Raw genomic sequence first — 19,935 nt, 5'->3', positions numbered from 1 at the left:
TTCACAATATTGATTCTTCCTAACCATGAGCATAGAATGGTTTTCCATCTGTTTGTGTCCTCTTTTATTTTCTTGAGCAGTGGTTTGTTTCTCCTTGAAGAGGTCCTTCACATCCCTCGTTAGTTGTATTCCTAGGTATTTTATTCTCTTTGTAGCAATTGTGAATGGGAGTTCACTCATGATTTGGCTATTTATCTATTTTGGTGTATAGGAATGTTTGTGATTTTTGCATGTTGATTTTGTATCCTGAGACTTTGCTGAAGTTTCTTATCAGGTTAAGAAGATTTTGGGCTGAGATGATGGAGTTTTCTAAATATACAATCATGTCATCTGCAAACAGGGACAATTTCATGTCCCCACTTTGTATGCAAATACCCTTTATTTCTTTCTTTACCTGATGGCCCTGGCCAGAACTTCCCATACTATGTGGAATAGGAATGGTGAGAGAGAGCATCCTTGTCTTGTGCAGGTTTTCAAAATGAATGCTTCCAGTTTTTGTCCATTCAGTATGATATTGGCTGTGGGTCTGTCATAAATAGCTCTTATTATTTTGAGATACGATCCTTTGATACCTAGTTTATTGAGAATTTTTAGCATAAAGGCTGTTGAATTTTGTCGATAGTCTTCTCTGCATCTATTGAGATAATCATGTGGTTTTTGTCTTTGGTTCTGTTTATGTGATGGATTACATTTATAGATTTGTGAATGTTGAACCAGCCTTGCATCCCTTGGATGAAGCCGACTTGATCATGGTGGATAAGCTATTTGATGTGCTGTTGCAATCGGCTTGTCAGTATTTTATTGAAGATTTTTGCATCAATGTTCATCATGGATATTGGCCTGAAATTTTCTTCTTTAGTTGTGTCTCTGCCAGGTTTTGGTATAAGGATGAGTAAGGGAGAATTCCCTCTTTTTGTATTGTTTAGAATAGTTTCAGAAGGAATGGTACCAGCTCCTCTTTGTACCTCTGGTATCATTCGGCTGTGAACCCATCTGGTCCTGGACTTTTTTTGGTTAGTAGGCTATTAATTGCTGCCTCAACTTCAGACCTCGTTATTGGTCTACTCAGGAATTCAACTTCTTCCCCATTTAGTCTTGGGAGGGTATAAGTGTCCAGGAATTTATTCATTTCTTCTAGATTAACTGGTTTATTTGCCTAGAGGTGTTTGTGGTAATCTCTGATGGTAGTTTGTATTTCTATGGGATTGTTGGTGATATCCCTTTTATCATTTTTATTCTATCGATTTGAATCTTCTCTTTTCTTTTTTATTAGTCTGGCTAGTGGTCTATTTTGTTGATCTTTTCAAAAAACCACCTCCTGAATTTATTGATTTTTTTGAAGGGTTTTTTCTGTTTCTATCTCCTTCAGTTCTGCTTTGATGTTAGTTATTTCTTTCCTTCTGCTAGCTTAAGAACTTATTTGATCTTGCTCCTCTAGTTCTTTTAATCGTGATGTTAGGGTGTCGAATTTATCTTTCCTCACTTCTCTGGTGGGCACTTATTACTATAATTTTCCCCTTAAACACTGCTTTAAGTGTGTCCCAGAGATTCTGGTAGGTTGTATCTTTCTTCTCATTGGTTTCAAAGAACATATTTATTTCTGCCTGCCTTTCATTATATATTCAGTAGTCATTCAGGAGCAGGTTGTTTAGTTTCCATGTCGTTGTGTGGTTTTTGAGTTAGTTTCTTAATCCTGAGTTCTAATTTGATTGCACTGTGGTCTGAGAGTCTGTTTGTTATAATTTCTGTTCTTTTGCATTTGCTGAGGAGTTCTTTACTTCCAATTATGTGGTCAATTTTAGAATAAGTGCAATGTGAAAATTAAAGACATATTTAGATATCAAAGACCAAACTGCTCACCATACACAGGCCCCCAAGTAAAAGAAGTTTTAAAGAATGAACTTCACTAAAAAGAAAAATGAACCCAGATGATAGAATTTAGTAAACAAAGTTATTGATTGTTCAGACAATTCATCTTTTTGTGTCTTAAAAAAACTTATGAAATAAACATCTTATTTTTATTTTGTAAGTGGTAGGATATTTATTTTGTAAAGTGTTTTAGGATCTGACTGAGGCCGAAGGAGGCTAAAAATACTATAAAACTTTAAAATTGGTTGGAAAAAAATGTGTAAGTGTATATGTTAAAACTTTAAAGACAATCACTAAATGCCTTGAAGTGCCACATTTTTTTTCATATCACCATAGGGGAAAGAAATGAAGATAATGATATCAATCAAACATTTAGCAGGAAAGAAATGGCAAAAAGCAAAGAATAAGCATGGTAAATGGAAAACATAAGCAAGATGATTGAACTAAATCTCAATATATAAGTAATTACAAAAAATAATAATCATTTAAATTTATTTATTAAAAGGCAAGGACTAACAAATGATATGGGAGATGCAATTTAGCTTACTAAAGACCTTCCAAAAATAAAGGAATGAAAATGAACAAATAAAAACATCTATATTTAAAAAAAGAAAGCTGCCACAGCAAAACCAACTTCCCAGAAAATTGAATTTAAGGCAGAAAAAATGAATACAGATAAACAGCGACACCACATAATAATAACGGAAATAAGCCATCAAGAAGAAGTTTAAACTTACACATATCATATAATGTATCTTCAAAACCTAGGTGATAAAAACTTTTGGAATTATCAGGATAAATTTATAAGCCCATAATCATATTGCGTTATTTTAACTTATTCAGAAGATAACTCAAGGATACAAAATGACTAAGGTTATAGTAACTTTCTGCAACAAAATTAACATGTGTGATCAAACAGATAATTATCGAACACAATACCCCAAAAATACAAGATACATTCATGCTTTCTAAGTACACTTGGAATGTTTTCAAAATATGACCATGAAATTAATTCATAAAGAAACTGCCAATAAGTCTTAAATAAATACTGATACTATATATAGTACTTGGAAGCTTAAAAATTACTTTGTAAATCATCAGGTTAAGATAAAATCACAGTAGAAAACAAAACTACTTGGAACTGAAAGACAATGAAAGTACTGTCTATTGAAATTTATAAAATGCATTTCACAGTTTTTAGAGGTCAATTTATATCCTCAAAGGTAATTTTTACTAAATAAAAACCACTATAGATAGAGATAAATATACATCTCAAAACACTATAAAATATATATAAGGAAAGTAGGAAATAAGAAAACTAGAAGGATATAGTAAGAAAATAGAAAAGAAAAACAAAGAATCCACAAGATCAAATACTAGTGTTGTCAAAAAATATAATAAAATCAACTTACCTCTGACAGATTAATTAATTTAAAAGTCATAAATAACTAATATTAAAAACATAAAAGAATATAATTGTACATGCAGTAGTGATTAAATATGAGACTAATACTATGAAACATTTTATGTAAAAATTGAAATTATAAGTCAACTTTATTTTCTAGAAAATTTTAATCACCAAAATTGACATAAAAAGACATTTTAAAAAAATGAATAAACATAATTGTCATGAAATCCCAAGGATGTGAACTTTTACCCTATTAACAGGCTAATTAGTTAGCCTGCCAGAGTTTCACAAATGTTGGCAAAAGACATGAGACTCCTGAGTCAGACAAGGGACAGTTCATTGCTCATAGCAATAGCAGTAGCCAACACATCCTTATTTTCTTGCACCAGTTTCTTGAGTGACCAATTCCCACAGAACATCTAAAGACAGCCAAATAATACCTGCGTATGCTGTGAGTTATAAGAAAGAAATCTCTAGCTTAGGGAACCTGAAACTTGTATAAGTGTTGCAAAGAAGGTCAAACTCATGGCTCTGGAGGGAGACATGATTGTTATTATATTTCCAAATAGAAAACTTGGACTTTGCTCCAGAGGAAGACAATATGTCTGTCTTCCAAAAGCGTTTGCTACACAAACATCCATGAAAATATTGCCTGGAACAAAAGGATAGTTGGTGTCTCACTGAAAGAAGTACAAACACATGACCACAAAGAGAAGAGGCAGACCAAATAACTAGTCCACCGAAGGCAGCTGATGATTCCGTAAATATGTAACAAGGCTGCTCAGAGAAATGTGGGCCAGAGCTATCAGAACCATCCTAAATTCTACCCGTTTAGTGGAACAACTACATTCACTTTTAGCAGACACTAAGATTGAACAGGAACAGCCACAGCAACCCAGTGGAAAATACTGAGTTACAGCTTAGCTGAACCATCAGTGAGTCAGGTTCAGGCATTACCAAAGACCTGTCAATGGATGACTCCATTCAGAGAGTGAATTTGCTTCAAATGATTGAGTGAGGGATAAAGTTTCCTCCACAGGGATATCTGCCACTTTCATGTAAAGCCAAGATGGTTCCAGTGTCATCTAGCTGTGCTATTGATTATGTCATTCCCATTTGACAAGCAAGATTTCCTGGGCCCTTGCCACTTTTTAATTGATGAGTTTAACTTGATCCACCCCCAAAATGGTAACAAGAAGCCAGAGAGTTACCTGCCTCCATAACCAGGCATTCAGTTTTAATGAGAGACTAGTAGAAAGCTAACAGTTGCTTTTCAGAAAGGGTGAACCTATGGTCATGTCAGGGAGATAAAGATTTCAAAGCCCAAGAGCTGCCTCTTTTTTATCCAAGAGTTTAATCAGCAAAATCATCAGTCACAGTAATTTGCAGTTCAAAGGAGTCATTGCCGTTGTGGGAGTTCCCACTCTAGAAACCATGAAACAAATCACAGGACAGCTTCCAATACAACCTGTAGTTTGTGCCCCACTTAAAGGCTGCTGATCTGTGTGAACTGATATAAAATACCAAGTAGAATATCTAAATGAGGAACAGACTATTTCAAATATCTAAATTGTTCAATAAAGTGCAGGGCCTTCTTTTGGAAGGGTCTTCTTTCAAAGACCTGAAAAGACTGCAGATTTTTCTTGACTGTTAAATAAATTGAGCATTTTGAATCTACCTAGACAGTCTCCATAAACTACTTGGCAAGAACATCCCTGAATTTGCTCAGGCTTTATCATACTGGCAGAGGTGTGATAATACTATACAGTCTGGGGTGATTAGGCTGAGCCTTGCAACATACCAACCAATACAATGCCATCTATACAGTAAATGTTTTTGAAATTAGAGAGTAGAGGCAGTCATGCTAAACACTCAACTACTCACTGGTCACCAGAGCAAGGGAATTCAGATGTCCCCAGGGAGTACTGAAAACACATAATGGAGACTTTGCCATATGACCATGAATTGATCTTCGCCCTTTTGGTAACATCTCAGATGACATAACAAGTGCCATCAGTCTGTGCAATGGGTCTGGGACACCAGGACATTGGAAGCAACAGCTGGTGATAAGCATCTACCTCCTGTTAGCCTCTTTGAGTGGCCATATAAGGCTACTATATTGATACACTGCATTTCTTGGTTTCAATGTACTTTTTCACTCTTAATTAACCAAAACCTTAATTAAATAAAGGCTTCCCTTTGTCTTCCTAGGATTCAGTATCCTTTGTGTTAGACCACAATGGAAAGAACAAAAAGGTAGTTTGGAAAATGGTTAAGTGCCAAAGCGTCAACATTTTTGTGCTGGTTTCCTGAGCTCAGATACTCACTATGCAAGGCAAGGACTGCCAGATAACACTTGAACATAAAATGGATTGCATTAAAGGGGAGGAACCGAGTTTTGGGAATCAAAATTCTTTATAATGGGTAGTAAGCTTGTCCGCCCTTTGCTCCACAGGGAAATGGTGTCTGTCTTTTAAGACCGAACTTTATAAACATCTTTTAAAAGAGAATCCCAAGCAGAACTGTCAGTGCTTTGCTTGATCTGACTCATATTCAAAACATGAGGCTCTTTGACATGTGTAGAATTATCTCCCAACAAATACATGAAAAGTTTCTCTATGTCATAACTCATTGAGTAAATGAAAATAGAATAATGTAGTATACCCATTATATTGGGTTAAAAAATAGAAGTTTAAAAGTAGAAAGTGTTGTCTAAGATATGGAGGAATAGAAATAGAAATCCTCATACACTGCTGGTAACAATGTAAATAGAGCCTCTCACATTGGAGAGTAATCTGGCAACATCTAATAAAGCTGAAGATAGTTATATTCTAGGATCCAGAGATTCCACCTCTTGATCAATATGTCTGTGAAAATCTTGCACATGCTGACAGTAAAAAATGTTGTTATCAGTGTTCCTTGTGTGCATGCCAGCATTGTTTGCAATACAGAAGTACTAGAATATCGTAGGCAAGTAATTAGGAAAATTTTGGTCTGTCCATAAAATAGAAGACTCCACAGAAATTAAAATGAATAAACAAGCACTATAGGGAAAATCATGTACACTACTCAAATATATGGTAAGTTTAGCATGCCATTTATATAATTAATAGTAATAATAATTTATATAAGAAATTCAAGAAGGCTTTAACTATAGCTACAATATTTTCTTTAGGTTTGAAATAATCTAAAACAAATATAATACAAGAATAAACTTTCTAAAGCCTGGGTGTAAGAGTAATTATTAAAATACTCTATATTCTTGCTTATGCCTTAGAAATATTTTATTCTAAGAATGATTAAATGAGTGTGAGTTTTACGGTGCTAATTATTTGTTATTCTTATATTCTATCATTTACTCTTTCAGCTGAGAGAAGCAGTGTAGCTTTATGATTAGGAACCTATACTCAAGCTAAAAATGCCTGAGTTCAATTATCAGTACTATTTCTCCTCATTTTTGTGATCTTTAGTAAGTTAACTAACATTTTTAAAGTTTTGGCCTGTATGTAAAACTGGGAAAATAATATACCTTACATTTTATGGTTATTAAACAGTGCTGCATGAGACAATAAAATAAAGTGACCTTCCTAACATGTAGAAAGAACTTTAAAATTTTTGACTGATATGTGACATGGGGAACAATTTAATGTATATTCTATCAGTTCCATATTTTACTTTTGGTCATAGCAATCTAATGTATCTTTACAACCTCTTTAGACAAAGGTCTCTTTAATCAGAGGTATGGCATATATTTTCTTGCTTCTTTCAACATACTTTTTAAAAATTTTACGTTAGTTTCTGGGGTACATGTGCAGGTCATGCAGGGTTGTTGCATAGATGCATACATAACCAGGTGGTTTGCTGCCTCTATTCCCCTTTTGACTATATCTGGCATTTCTCCCCATGTTATCCCTCCCCACGCCCCGCTGTCCCTCCCCTAGCCCCCACCAACTGACCCCAGTGTGTGATGCTCCTCTCACTGAGTCCACATGTTCTCAATACACTTTTTATGCTAGCTATCCATTCATCTCACTGTCCCCCAAAGGCAATCTGCTCAGTTCAGCCTAAGAGGCTGTGATTATTCTGTTTCCTTTAAACATATTAAAGGTCCAGATTATTCTGGACCTTTAATATGTTTCTGTTCTCTGTGGTTTATCCAAATTTTATTTTCTTTTGTAGCCTACCTCAGGATCCAGCTCCACAGTGAAATTTTCCTACATCTTATGACTATATTTTGCTTTAAATATCCTTGTCTGAACAAAAACACATTACTATTAATGACCAAAAATCATTTCTATGTTCACATTTTACGGCACTCTGTAATTTAAAATCACTTTCTTATTATGTCACTCATATGATATTCAGGTGAAGATAAACCACTATGCAGAACTAAGATTATATCTGCTGACTTCAGGTTTAACACTTTGCATCACTTCACCTGTTAAGTACTAAGACCTTTCCCAAAAGTTCATTTTTAAAGATATACCTCACTATTGTTTTAAAATAAATATTTCTTTTGTATAAAACTTTCATAAAAACTGAAATCCATAGTGTTTTAGTTGCAAGCATAAACTGGTTAGTAATAATAAAAGTGAGCTATTAACTATCTTACAATGTCTTGTCTGAGCACTGGGTTCAGAAGTTCTATTCTGTCCAGATACAACAGAATTCTGATGTCTAATAGTGAATAAATGTGTAACAGATAGTTTCTGTAGAAAAACTTGGAGGTAGAAACATGGAAATTTTTAAATTTATCTATGCTGCATCCCTTAACATCAAGAAATGATCACTCAAAGTGTCCATGCAAGCTGACGGGAGGATTCTATATAGAAGGATAACAGAAGCCTCTGTCTGACTCTCCAAGAAAGAACTGTTCACACTTACATCAACTTGTGAGCCCATAAAGTAGATATCTCAAATCAGTCTCAGAAGAACTAGTCCTCTTTCTACTCACTGTTTCTCTATCTGTTGGACTCACATGACCAAAAGCCTGGACCTTGAGGAGTTCTATTTGGCCTCAGATCAAAAAGTGTAGCTGATATAGGCAAGGGGGAGATGAGAAAAGCAGAACCAAAGTCTTTCTTTGTGGTTGCTTAAGCCTTACATTTACACTTTAGTTGTAAATCCCACATGTCTCACAACCACATGTCGTACAACTGCTTAATTTTATCAATTCTATGTAAGTAAAGACAAACATTAGGAATTTCAGCAAGTAGAGAGATCTAAAAATTCTCATTATCAATAAGGACCTAGCCAGGGGCAATTTCTTAAAAATATCTAGTCCTTATTCTGCTTTATATTGCAGTTTGCCTAATTTGTGTGTTTGCTTTATTCTATTTCTAGCTAGTTTGCAATTTACTCAATGGTAAATCATATACTTTATATTACATTAGCATCATTTATGTTGCTAATGTAAAATTAGTTGAAAATGCATAAATTTTAAAAATCTTTATATTGTCTATACAACTTTGGTTGTAGGAAGAGCATGATAATTTTTAATGTCAAATTAGCCATGTTTCTAATGGCTAATTTGTGATGATTAAAGTGTGACAGGAGAAAATGAAAAATGAGTGACTATCAGGTTTAATCTATGTCCAGTGAAGGGGATAAAGTAAAGAGTAGAGAAGAAAAAGGGAATAGGTAAATCAGGAGGAAGAAAAGAAATAAGAGAGAATTTAGTGAACAGAGCTGAGTACAAAAATGGGTTCAGCCAGGTTAGATGCAAACACAGATCAGAATGTTGAGAAATATTGTTTTGATACATTCTTCATCTTGAACAGCAAAAAATAGATCCAGTTTTGTCTAACATATTCAAATATAGTTGTACTTTCCGATAAGTGATAAAGATTTGTAAACTCTCATGCCTTTTAAAAATAACAGAGATTCTAATGGAGATGAAGACATTATGTATATAAGAAGGGAATTATTCCTGGAAGGACTATTGGAATAAAAACACCAGGCATAGTAGGCTTTTCTCAATGTGCATAGATGAGAACTATGGCAAAGATAAGAAGGTAAGAAAATTGACTTTTGGGAAACCACAAACATTCTGGACTGAGATCAATTAGCCTTGGGAGACTGAACAGAGCCACCCACAACTGAAAAAATCTAAAACTTACTTGAGAAGCTATACAAAGGTGAATTACATAACTATGCAGTTTTCAAGTCCCTTTCTCTTATTTTTAGTTTGCAACTTATGATTCTTCTTTTCATGTGATTCAGGGTGTGATGATATTTACAACTGTCTGTTATGGAAGGAGCAGAGAGAAGTGCCAAATGACTATAGTTCTAAGTGCTCAAAGAAGCTTCACCCTCCTCTGTATTTACCTCATTTTGAGTCTGTGGTTTTGCCAGAATAACAAAAAAATCATTAAATTAGTATGATTTTGTAAAAAAAAAAAAAAAAAACTTACTAATGATAAGAAACTTGGATTCTGATGTATTTAGAGGTTCTAAATACACCTATTTCCAAAGGTCCAGTGGGTTTAAATTTCAGAGAAGAGAGACTTTGTTGAAAGGGGAACTCAAGGACACCAGAAAATAGACCCACCTCCTTCTCAAGAATGTTAACATTACCTACATTCAGTGATAGTGTTCATGAGCTTCCCTGGGAGTAGCAGGGCTCAGTCTTCTGTGCGACTTCAAGGACAAAGTTGTCAATCTTGCCTCCATATTGAAGGAGGCCAGTGACATCAACAAAACAGAACTTTCCGTGGCCCTGAATTTTTACAAGTCTCTACACGTAGTCTACCAGGGATGATTAGCGAACTAAAGAGATAGAATGTTCAGAAGATAATAAATAAACAAATATGACAATTTCTGATAATTTACATAGGAACATTATCAAATAAACTAGTAGAGATGGAATGAGGGATATGGTAAAATACATTCCTTTCATACTAGGAAATAATTTTTTTCCTGTAGATTTTTGGGGGTTAGTAATTTTTCTGAGTAGAGTTACAATATGATCAAAGTGGCATTTTTAAATGTTTAATTTATTATTGATGATATATGTATAAATTATGATAATTATGTTTTAAACCACATAATTCATAAGAATATAACCTATCTTCAGTAGGACCTTTATACACATTAAATTTTGTCCTTTAGGAGCCTAGAATTCATCCACAAATATTAAGCTTCCAAAGGATTTGTTTTTGTAGAAAACAAATAGTTTCTACAATATTTTCTACAAATAGTTTCTACCTGTGAGGTCTCAAATTACATGTCACCAATGATACTTGTACTTAAAAGTATTAAAATTATTCACTTAAGTTTTTTGGGATTATTACAAAGCGTTTGAGAGTATATTGACCTGGCATAAAGATTAATGAGGATAAAGACAGATACATAAACAGAAATAAATATGCATATATTTGAATATATCACTTATGTTCCTTATAAGTGAAAGAATTAAATTATCTATGTTATTCATTTTATAGTGCTGCTTTCAAAACTTGGATAAAAGTTTTGAAAAAACTTTTGCCAAAAAAGTTTTGGCAAAGTTAAAAAACACTGATTGTGAATATTTCTTTTTCTGATCTAATGACAGTTTCTCCCTTAGCCTTGGAATATTTCCTAACTGTGCCTTTGAGGGAAAACTCTTAATTTGAAGAAAATGTCCTTTTCTTAAGATTGCATAGTAAGTCAACCAATCCAGACACTGTAAGGATGATGTGATGTCCTTTATTTGTTATATAATGGCATATATGTGTAGAAATGAATTCATTTTTTCTAAATTTCAAGTTTCATTTCAGTAGATAAAAGTCTGATTTGGGCAATGTTCCCAGAATTTCCTTTGGGGAAAGTGACACATTTCAAAACTGTAGAATTACAGTTGTATTTGGTTAAAATAATTATTTTGGAATGGTGGTTTTCTGTGTCTGTGTTTAAAATTTTTGTGTGTGTATGTGAGCTTGTATTTGAGCAATGACAAATTATATGGACCCCAGGATGTATAAAGCTGCAGCCAATAATAAGCATAGGTGTTGAGTCCTAACATCAGCCAAATGCAACGCATGTCCTTATTTGACTCTAGGACACTGCTCTGCTTATCAAAGATAATGTAAACCAGATACCTAGGAAGCACAGCTGGATCTAGGACAAATATGGCATTGAAAAATATCTACTTCTAACCTGAAGTGGAAAGTAATTTATTCTTAAAAATAAAAGCCTCTTACAGCAGCAAGATGTACAATTATATTGTGGTCTTAGTGCTGTATCTACTCCCACAAGTGAGTTAAGTGAAACAGGAATGACTCTAGACTGAATCGGATAAATGAGATGAGAAAGATAAAATTGTCTTTTTACATAACACCAGTGTTTTTCACAGAAAAAAATAATATTGAATAGATAAACAATGCTTGTTTAAATTCAATATTTGGCCCAAAATTCTTTCCTTTAAAGTTATGTATAGAGTGTGACATTTCCCAGATAAAGTGGAATTATGATGTGAGAAACACCCTTAAAGGCTTTTACGACACATATATAAACATTATTTAGAATGTATTATTAGACTTTGAACTCTTAACAGTTTCCAAATAAAACAAAAATGGCAAAGCATTAGATTCATTTCTATATTTATTCAAAATTCAGTTAAAATTATATTCTCTATTGCTAAGAGAAAAATGATGGTAAAGGAAAAAGTGAAAATAATACATGAGTCATGCTATCTTAATGAACTACTGGCTCCTTAGACATAGTAAAAAAAAAAAAAAAATGAAGCTAAGTGGAGGTAGATACCAAACTTCATAGCATTAAGTGTTTAGTCTTCTCATTAGGGATTCTGGTCCAACATTAGTGATGTTTTACAAATGCAAAATAAAAGCACTATTGACACAGAAAAAGAAAAAGAAAACCTTAAAATATTTTAACTTTTCTGTTTGAAATAATTATATTAAATTATATACACCCATCTCTATTTCACATAAATAATACAACGAAAATCTTAACTTTACTCAAAAGATTTTTTTTAACCAAGCTCAGCCTCAGCATCAATTATCTCCAAAGTGTGGATTACACATGAAGATCTAGCAGTTGTTTTGTTTTGTTTTGCTTTTTGAGACAGGGTCTTGTTTCGTGGCCCAGGCTGGAGTACAGTGGCCTGATTTCGGCTCATTGCAACCACCCTCTCCCAGGCTCAAGCAATTCTTCTGCCTTAGCCTCCCAAGTAGCTGGGATTACAGGCATACATCACCATGCCTGGATATTTTTTTTGTTTTTAGTAGAGACGAGGTTTCACCATATTGGCCAAGCTGGTCTTGAACTCCTGGCCTCAATCGATCCACTCGCCTAAGCCTCCCAAAATGTTTGGATTACAGGCATAAGCCACCACACCTGGCTAAAATCAAGCTTTTAAATGCATATCTGTTCAATTTTATAAGTTTTATAATTTATTTGAAAAATACACCTTGTTTCAAATGCAATAAATTTGGCCTTCATGATTTTACAGCTGTCAAAATGAATTTGGGTTGTTTCTTCTCCATTCTGTACTATAGATTTTTAAAATATATATTCTCTTTCCAAGCTTTATACTACTGGTGTCTCTGGAAAAGGTCACTAGATAGCAGTATAAAACACTGTCAGTACAGGCTAAAATTATTCCGCCTTTTAACCTTTCAATAAATCCTAAGACTGACAGGAGAATTTGTTCATTAGTAAAATTCCAAATGGAGATATTTTGGTAAACTTTTTACACATGAATCCAATTAGGACACATTCTGTTTAGAGTAAAACTTTGTATAAGTGAAAGTTGTCATGAGCACTATGATGATAGAGCCAGCATTTGTTGACTATCTTTTATGTGCCTATGTGCCTTGCCTTGAAGGAATTACAAAGTGAGTAAGATGTAGTCACTGCTGTCTGGGACCAAATTATTCTACAGACATAAGAAAAGTAAAAAGAAGTTTTAAAATAGCATTGTTAATTCTATAATAGAGTGTTTTTACCTGCAATTCCCAAACATTTTCGACACGGCAATAGCAAGATTTATTCTGTTCCTGTGAATATTTAAATATATTTTAAACATCCCTAGCAGTAGGAAAAGATAGTGTTTATCATTTGTTCATTGTAATATCACTTTCAAATTATTGGAAAAGCCAAGGAGAGTTTTTATTTATTGCTTCTCTTTATCTTTCTTCTCCCAGAATTAAGACATTATTTTAATGGGAACCCCCCCCACACACGGAAACAGCAACTCACCTCACTAAATAGCATCTCAAAAGAGTGTTAACAGCTTATCCTCTTTCATTAACATTTAAATTTACGAATGTAAAATTTGATTTTCAAACATTTATTGAAATCACTTAAGTGATAACATGCCAAGAGATTTTGGTCCTTAACACAAATTATAAAGCTAATAAAAACTACCAATATGTTAACTAGAAAACCCTGTTAGAAATCATTATGAAGTGAATACCATATTAGCTATATACCCACATTGCAGAACCTGGGTCACTGAAACTTCTTGAAACAGATAAAAGTTAGGAGTATTTTTCTCCTCATTTTTATTATGAGATGATCTTTTAATTGTAGACAGATTTGTTAACTTTATTCAGAGAAAAATAAGCCCATGTTTCCAACTGCACTTCCAATTTTAGCCAGTGAATTATTTTTTTTTTTTAGGGAGACCGTGTGCAATAATCATTCTAAATTTCTGATTAGTAATTACATTCGAAACTACTGATTAGTAGTTAAAACACCAAACAATTACTATGTGTCACAGATTGTGCCAAGCATACTTTGTGGATTACCTCATTGAAGTCTTACAAACAGCCTATATTTAGGTAGCATTTCTCCTCCTATTCTAAATGTGAAGAACTAAGAGTTAGCAAGTTTAGGTAACTTGTCTATGGTTCAAGCTAAAAGCAGACCCAGGATTGGAGCCCAGGCCATCTGAGAACTGAGCTAACACTTCTAACTACTATAATATGATACTTCACCAAAGAAATTAGCATTCCTTTAATTTAATAAACATTGACTATTTGCCAATATACCACGCAGGAGTAGGTATTGTTCTTATTTCAATACAAAAGAGGTATTGCTTACTTTGTAAATACCATTGCTATCAACTCTAACCAATCCAGGTAAATTGGTAAAAGATTCCTTGGAATAATTTTTAAAAACAAAGATTTAGTTGAGAAGAACAGATCCTACATTGTATAAATCTATATTTTATAGTTTTAAAATATGTAATTAAAATACACAAGCACACACATAATATTTTAAAAAATAGGCTGTGAGTCTGTTCTGAATCATAAGTTAATGGCTGGAGAGGCTTGTAAAATAATTTTTCTGCTCCCTAATGGAGATTCCTTAATGATAGCTGTTTCTACACTATGCCCTGACCCACTTTGGTACAACATACTACCCCATGGCTCATTGTAATCATTGCCAGTGCACACAGATCTGGTTATTCTGTTATATGAAATTTCATATGCTAACTACAGTGAGGAATAATTTTACTGCTTTGTGATTGCTCTAACTTAAATCATTAAATACTGACTTCAGTGATTACTCTTCCTGTTTGAAGATCCACAAAAGTGCAATAGCTTCTAGAGATGTTGCTCTTATCCAACTTAAGTTTTGAATAATACTGTAAAAATACTTCATTGTATAATTGCAATGAAACAGGTTTTTTAATCTTCTTGGGTTAGGGATGTAAGAGAACAAATTGCACATTGAATACTACCTGAGAGGGCCTCAGCACTCACAGCTAAAGTACCATGACTACCTGATTGTGATAATCAGTTGTATGGTTTGTCAGAGCAGTGTGTAGTTTTTAACAGTATAAGTTTTCAGAGAATCCTTTCCTAATCATTCTAGCTAACATTCTTCCATTTATTCAATTTGCAAACTCTAAAGATTATTTATTTGCTTAATTTCTTTGCATCTCCTCCATTAGACTAAACTCTGTGAGGTAGGAACCTGGCTAGCCCTTTAATAGTATATTCCTAGTGCTCAACAGAGTGTCCATCTCTAACAGTGTTTGTGGAATAAAGAAAGAAAGAATAAATCTGGTGCCTTCTAGTTCTACCTTTCATGGTGAAGTCACAGCTGTATTTTTGAAATGCAAATCTAATACTTTTGATTTTTTCTTAAAACTTTCCAGTGGCTTCCTACTTTCTAAGGTTGAAGCTTAACACTTTCAGGAAAATATATAAAATCTTTCCTTACTGCCTATCCTTTTCTCCCAGCTTGGCACTCAACTTCTGCTCTATGATTACAGAAATTCCTGGTGGTTCCCCTAAGACTTTAAACATGCTATCCAATATACATTGAAAGTTCTATTTTCCACCCGACCCTTAGCCTCTGACCTGTGACTAGCAAATATCTACTCCCTCTTTAATAGATTATTTAATAGTTCTGTGCTAATCCTCAAGGACCTGCTCCCTAATACTTTGTCTTCCCTAATACTTCCAAGTACAATTAGATTATCCTTTGCCTGTGTTCTCATTGCATTTTGTTCACACTCTCATTATAATGATTATTATATTATATTCATTGTTTATTTTGGCCTCTGGCTTCCTACTAGACTATAGTCACCTGAAGATCAGGACTGAATTTCTTCTATATATTATCAGTATTTAACAGAGAGCCTACATCAAAGGAGGCCCTCTATGAAAATGCAGCTAGTGAGTGAATGAATGAATGAATAAATGAATGCCTCACTGTTACTTAGTGCCCATGCTAGGATAGATGAAAAATCTTTCTTTACTAATTTTCTCTGTAGAATGGAAATAAATTCAACCTAACTCAGAGTATTATTCTAAGAAATGAATTTAAATGCACCCTTTAAATTGAATGTACTACAAATGCTTGCTCAAGACATTTACATATTAAAGGCAATTTATAGACATGAATTCAGCTTAGAATTCTAAATCAGAGAGCTTGCAAACAGTATTATTTTTAATTGTTCATCGCACTACACAATAGAGAAATGATTCTATTTTTTCTTCCAGAAAACATGCTACAAAAGACAGTGAAGCTTTATCACATCTCACTATTCTTGGTTCCATGCTGGGGAACTGCCACATAATAATACTTCAGTTAGAAAACCTTCTGGAATGGGATATAAGAAAAATTCCTCATCTACTAACTTCTTTAAGAAAACTAATACTAAAGAGTCATTGAATTTTACTTAAAAGAACCCAGCTGGAGGAGTCTTTTAAGAGAACGGCAAGCTTCCAGTATTCTTTCTTAAAGACAATTAATAATTTGAAGGAAAAAACCCAAAGATTGTGTCTTTTATCTTATTCAAGGAGTGGTGAACCTAAATACCCTGTGATAATTAATTATTTCAAGTTCCTTATCACAATTATCAACTTATTTCAAGTTCCTTATCACAACTATAAACTTATCTATACAAAAATGACTGATACTGTAGCAAAACATTTCTCCATTATTTTCATAACTAAATGGCCTCAAAAAAAGAAATTATACTGTGTTTTTGAGCTGTGCAGCACAAACATGAAAGTGTAATAGATTATGACAGTGCTTAAAAGCAAAAGTCAGAAAAGATATTTTTCCCCCTGGGGAAAAAAAGTACTTAAATACTCTTCCATTCAACAGAATAATCTGCCCATAATGTTGGATTTTTTTTTAACTAAATGCTCTTGAAGGGTTAGTCGTGAATGACAGCACTAATAATGAATAGCCTAATCAAAATGCAAGTCCATTTCTCCAGTGTAGACATTAAGGGAAATGAAAAACTCCCATGTGTTTCTTAACAGAAAATAATCTTGTATTGTTCTGTAGAAAAATCTGAATTTAGAAAATAAAGAAATAATGCACAGTGTTTCTATCCAAGAGGCTTCTCTGAAATAGTACATAATAGTACATGCGGTTCTTTATTTTTTTCATTTGATGAAAAGTAATGTCATATGTACTTTGCCTTTAGTTAAATTAGTCTAGTTCGTGGGTTTTTTTTTTTCTCTAATGGTTTGGAAATTATACCATGTTATTTACAGTGTTCTAGTGATTGTCCTTAAATATTTGACAATTATATTTAAATATGCAGTTTTTCTACCAAAACCCCCTGAAGACCTTTCTATGAAAAACAACTAAAAATCCAGATTAAATAAATACAAAATATGTTTAATGCTTCATTAAGATAGCACACAAAAAAAGCATCTATCAAAATTGATTTGGTTTCACTTCGGATAAGGATGTAAAAAGCTACAAGAGAATGCTACTTTTACACTAGTAATGAGGGCAAGACAGTTCATCAACAAAACCATAATTTTTCTAGAGCCCTTCAGACAGCTGAGGTTTCCAGGCAACCAAGAAAACTGAATTCCATAGAATGACAAGCCTATAAAAGAAGAGACAGTACACACAAGTCATTTCACTTATGTCAGAGCACAGGAGAAAGAGGTGACTATCAAACACACATACAAATATAAATGAGCTAAAATGTTAACAAATTGTCAAAGGACTAGAATAAGGAGAATGCCAGTGGTAATACTCGATGTCCCTGAGAAATAAGGGTAATTTGCACTTCCTCATAAGTTCTTCTCCATGCCCTGCCCCTACCATCCAAGTGCCCATAAAAAAGACTGGTGCAAGGAAGGAAACGGGAGAACACCCTCCCTCCTGGGCTTCTTTACACCGTTTGTTTTATAAATGAAAAGTTTTAAGTCACTTGAGGAAGAGCAGCAAACTCTCATTTCCTAGCACTTAGGTAAAAATCTATTGTTTGGGTACATGTGTAGAATGAAAACTCACTGCCACTAGTGGTGGGGCAGAAATATTCATCAGCTTCAGGACACAAGCAAAGATCCTTTGCTGTTGGGAATTGTATATAAGCAAAAATTCTATGCCCATTGGAAAAGGGCAGAAAACATTCTTGACTCGAGGATCCAATACCAATAGCAAGCATGATCAGCTAAGACTATGTATAAGTCTGTTCTCATGCTGCTAATAATGACATACCCAAGACTAGGTAATTTACAAAGAAAAAGAGGTTTAATAAACTCACAGTTCCACATGACTGGGAGGTCTCACAATCACGGCAGAAGCCAAATGAGAAGCAAAGTCATGTATTACATGGCAGAAATAGAGAGCTTGTCCATGGAAACTCCCCTTTATAAAACCATCAGATCTCATAAGCCTTATTCACAATCATGAGAGCAATAACAAAAAGACCAACTCTCATGATTCAATTACCTCCCACCAGGTTGCTCCATGACATGTGGAAATTGCGGGAGCTACAATTCAAGATGAGATTTGGGTGGGAAAACTGCCAAACCATATTACACTAGATAAGGTGCAAAAAATTATCCCCGCCCTAAATCAACCACAAACACAATACAGGTTCAGCTGCAATGAGAGGGAAGGGGAAGGAATACAGGCATACCTCCACCTTTGAGGCCTAGGCACACAGAGCTTGCCAAATATTGAAGATAAACAAGAAAAAGAAAGGGGGCAGGGGAGGAGAAAACACGACCTGATTCTTAACATGAGACTAATACCAAGTAACGAGCAATAATAGGCTACTGCTAGAGAAAGAACAAGAGCATGAACTAAGTCTCTACTCTTTGGCCCAGATGTGAAGAAATTTCTAAAGCTGAGAGTGGAGTAAAAACACTGATAAAAACACAGGTAACCCCTCCCAACCACTGGGAAAATTTGAAGCCTGTGATGCACTGAAGGTGAATTCCAGTATTACAACAACAAAACCAAAAATCTGTTCAATTCATGATTTCTTTAATTCATACTAATGTTCTCACAGAAGAATAGGCATTTCCACCATAAATACTGTTACCCTCAGGTTCTACTATTCTATATATTATGTCAGCATTTAATAAAAATTATAAGATAAACAAAAAAAAGTGAGAACAACGATTCATTGCAAAGAGATAAAGTAGTCGACAGAACCAGACATAGAGTTGACCCATAAGTTGGCAGTATCAGACAAGACTTAAAAGTAAACTTAATATAATAGATATGTTAAAGGATCTAGAGGAAATGATGGACCACAGCATGAACAGATAGTGAATTTCATCAGAGGAATGGAAACTATAAGAAGTAATGATAGAGGATTTCATCAGAAGAATGGAAACTGTAAGAATTAGTCTAATGAAAATGCTAAAAAAATTTAAACCCCATGGTAACAGAGGCAAACAATTTATTTGATGTTCTCATTACAAGACTAGAAACAAGGAATGAGTAAATTTGTAGATAGAGCAAACTAAATCATTGAAACTGAAATAAGAAGAGGAAAACAAACATGAAAAATACAGAATGTATTTTTGCCATCTTAGATCTGTTTTTGATCCTATCTAGTGAGTAGATAGACTTTCTTTCATTAGAAAGGTAAACAGTAAATTTAGAATAAATCTAACTTCCTATGAAAGAATCTAATATTTACTAATAACCTATTATGTATCATACATTTAGCAATGCACATCCACAAACTTTATTTTTTTAGAATGTATCCTAAAAACAAAAGTCACCTACAACTGGCTACTGACTTCCCTTTCTAGTTTTGGCTTTAGCTACTTCCATTCTTGAAACATGGCTTAAAACTAGACTGGAATTTCTGCTCCAGTCAAAATTAAACTTTATATATTTCTGACTCTGATCAGAATTCAGTCTTTCATATTCTTACCCATATTTAAATTTTCATATTGTGTATCTATACTTTCCTATTTATTACT

This window comes from Cebus imitator, unplaced genomic scaffold (genome assembly GCF_001604975.1).
Source record: "Cebus imitator isolate Cc_AM_T3 unplaced genomic scaffold, Cebus_imitator-1.0 Scaffold90, whole genome shotgun sequence".
Classification (NCBI taxonomy): domain Eukaryota; kingdom Metazoa; phylum Chordata; class Mammalia; order Primates; family Cebidae; genus Cebus; species Cebus imitator.
The sequence above is the reverse complement of the archived record's forward strand: the minus strand, read 5'-3'. Positions refer to the sequence as shown.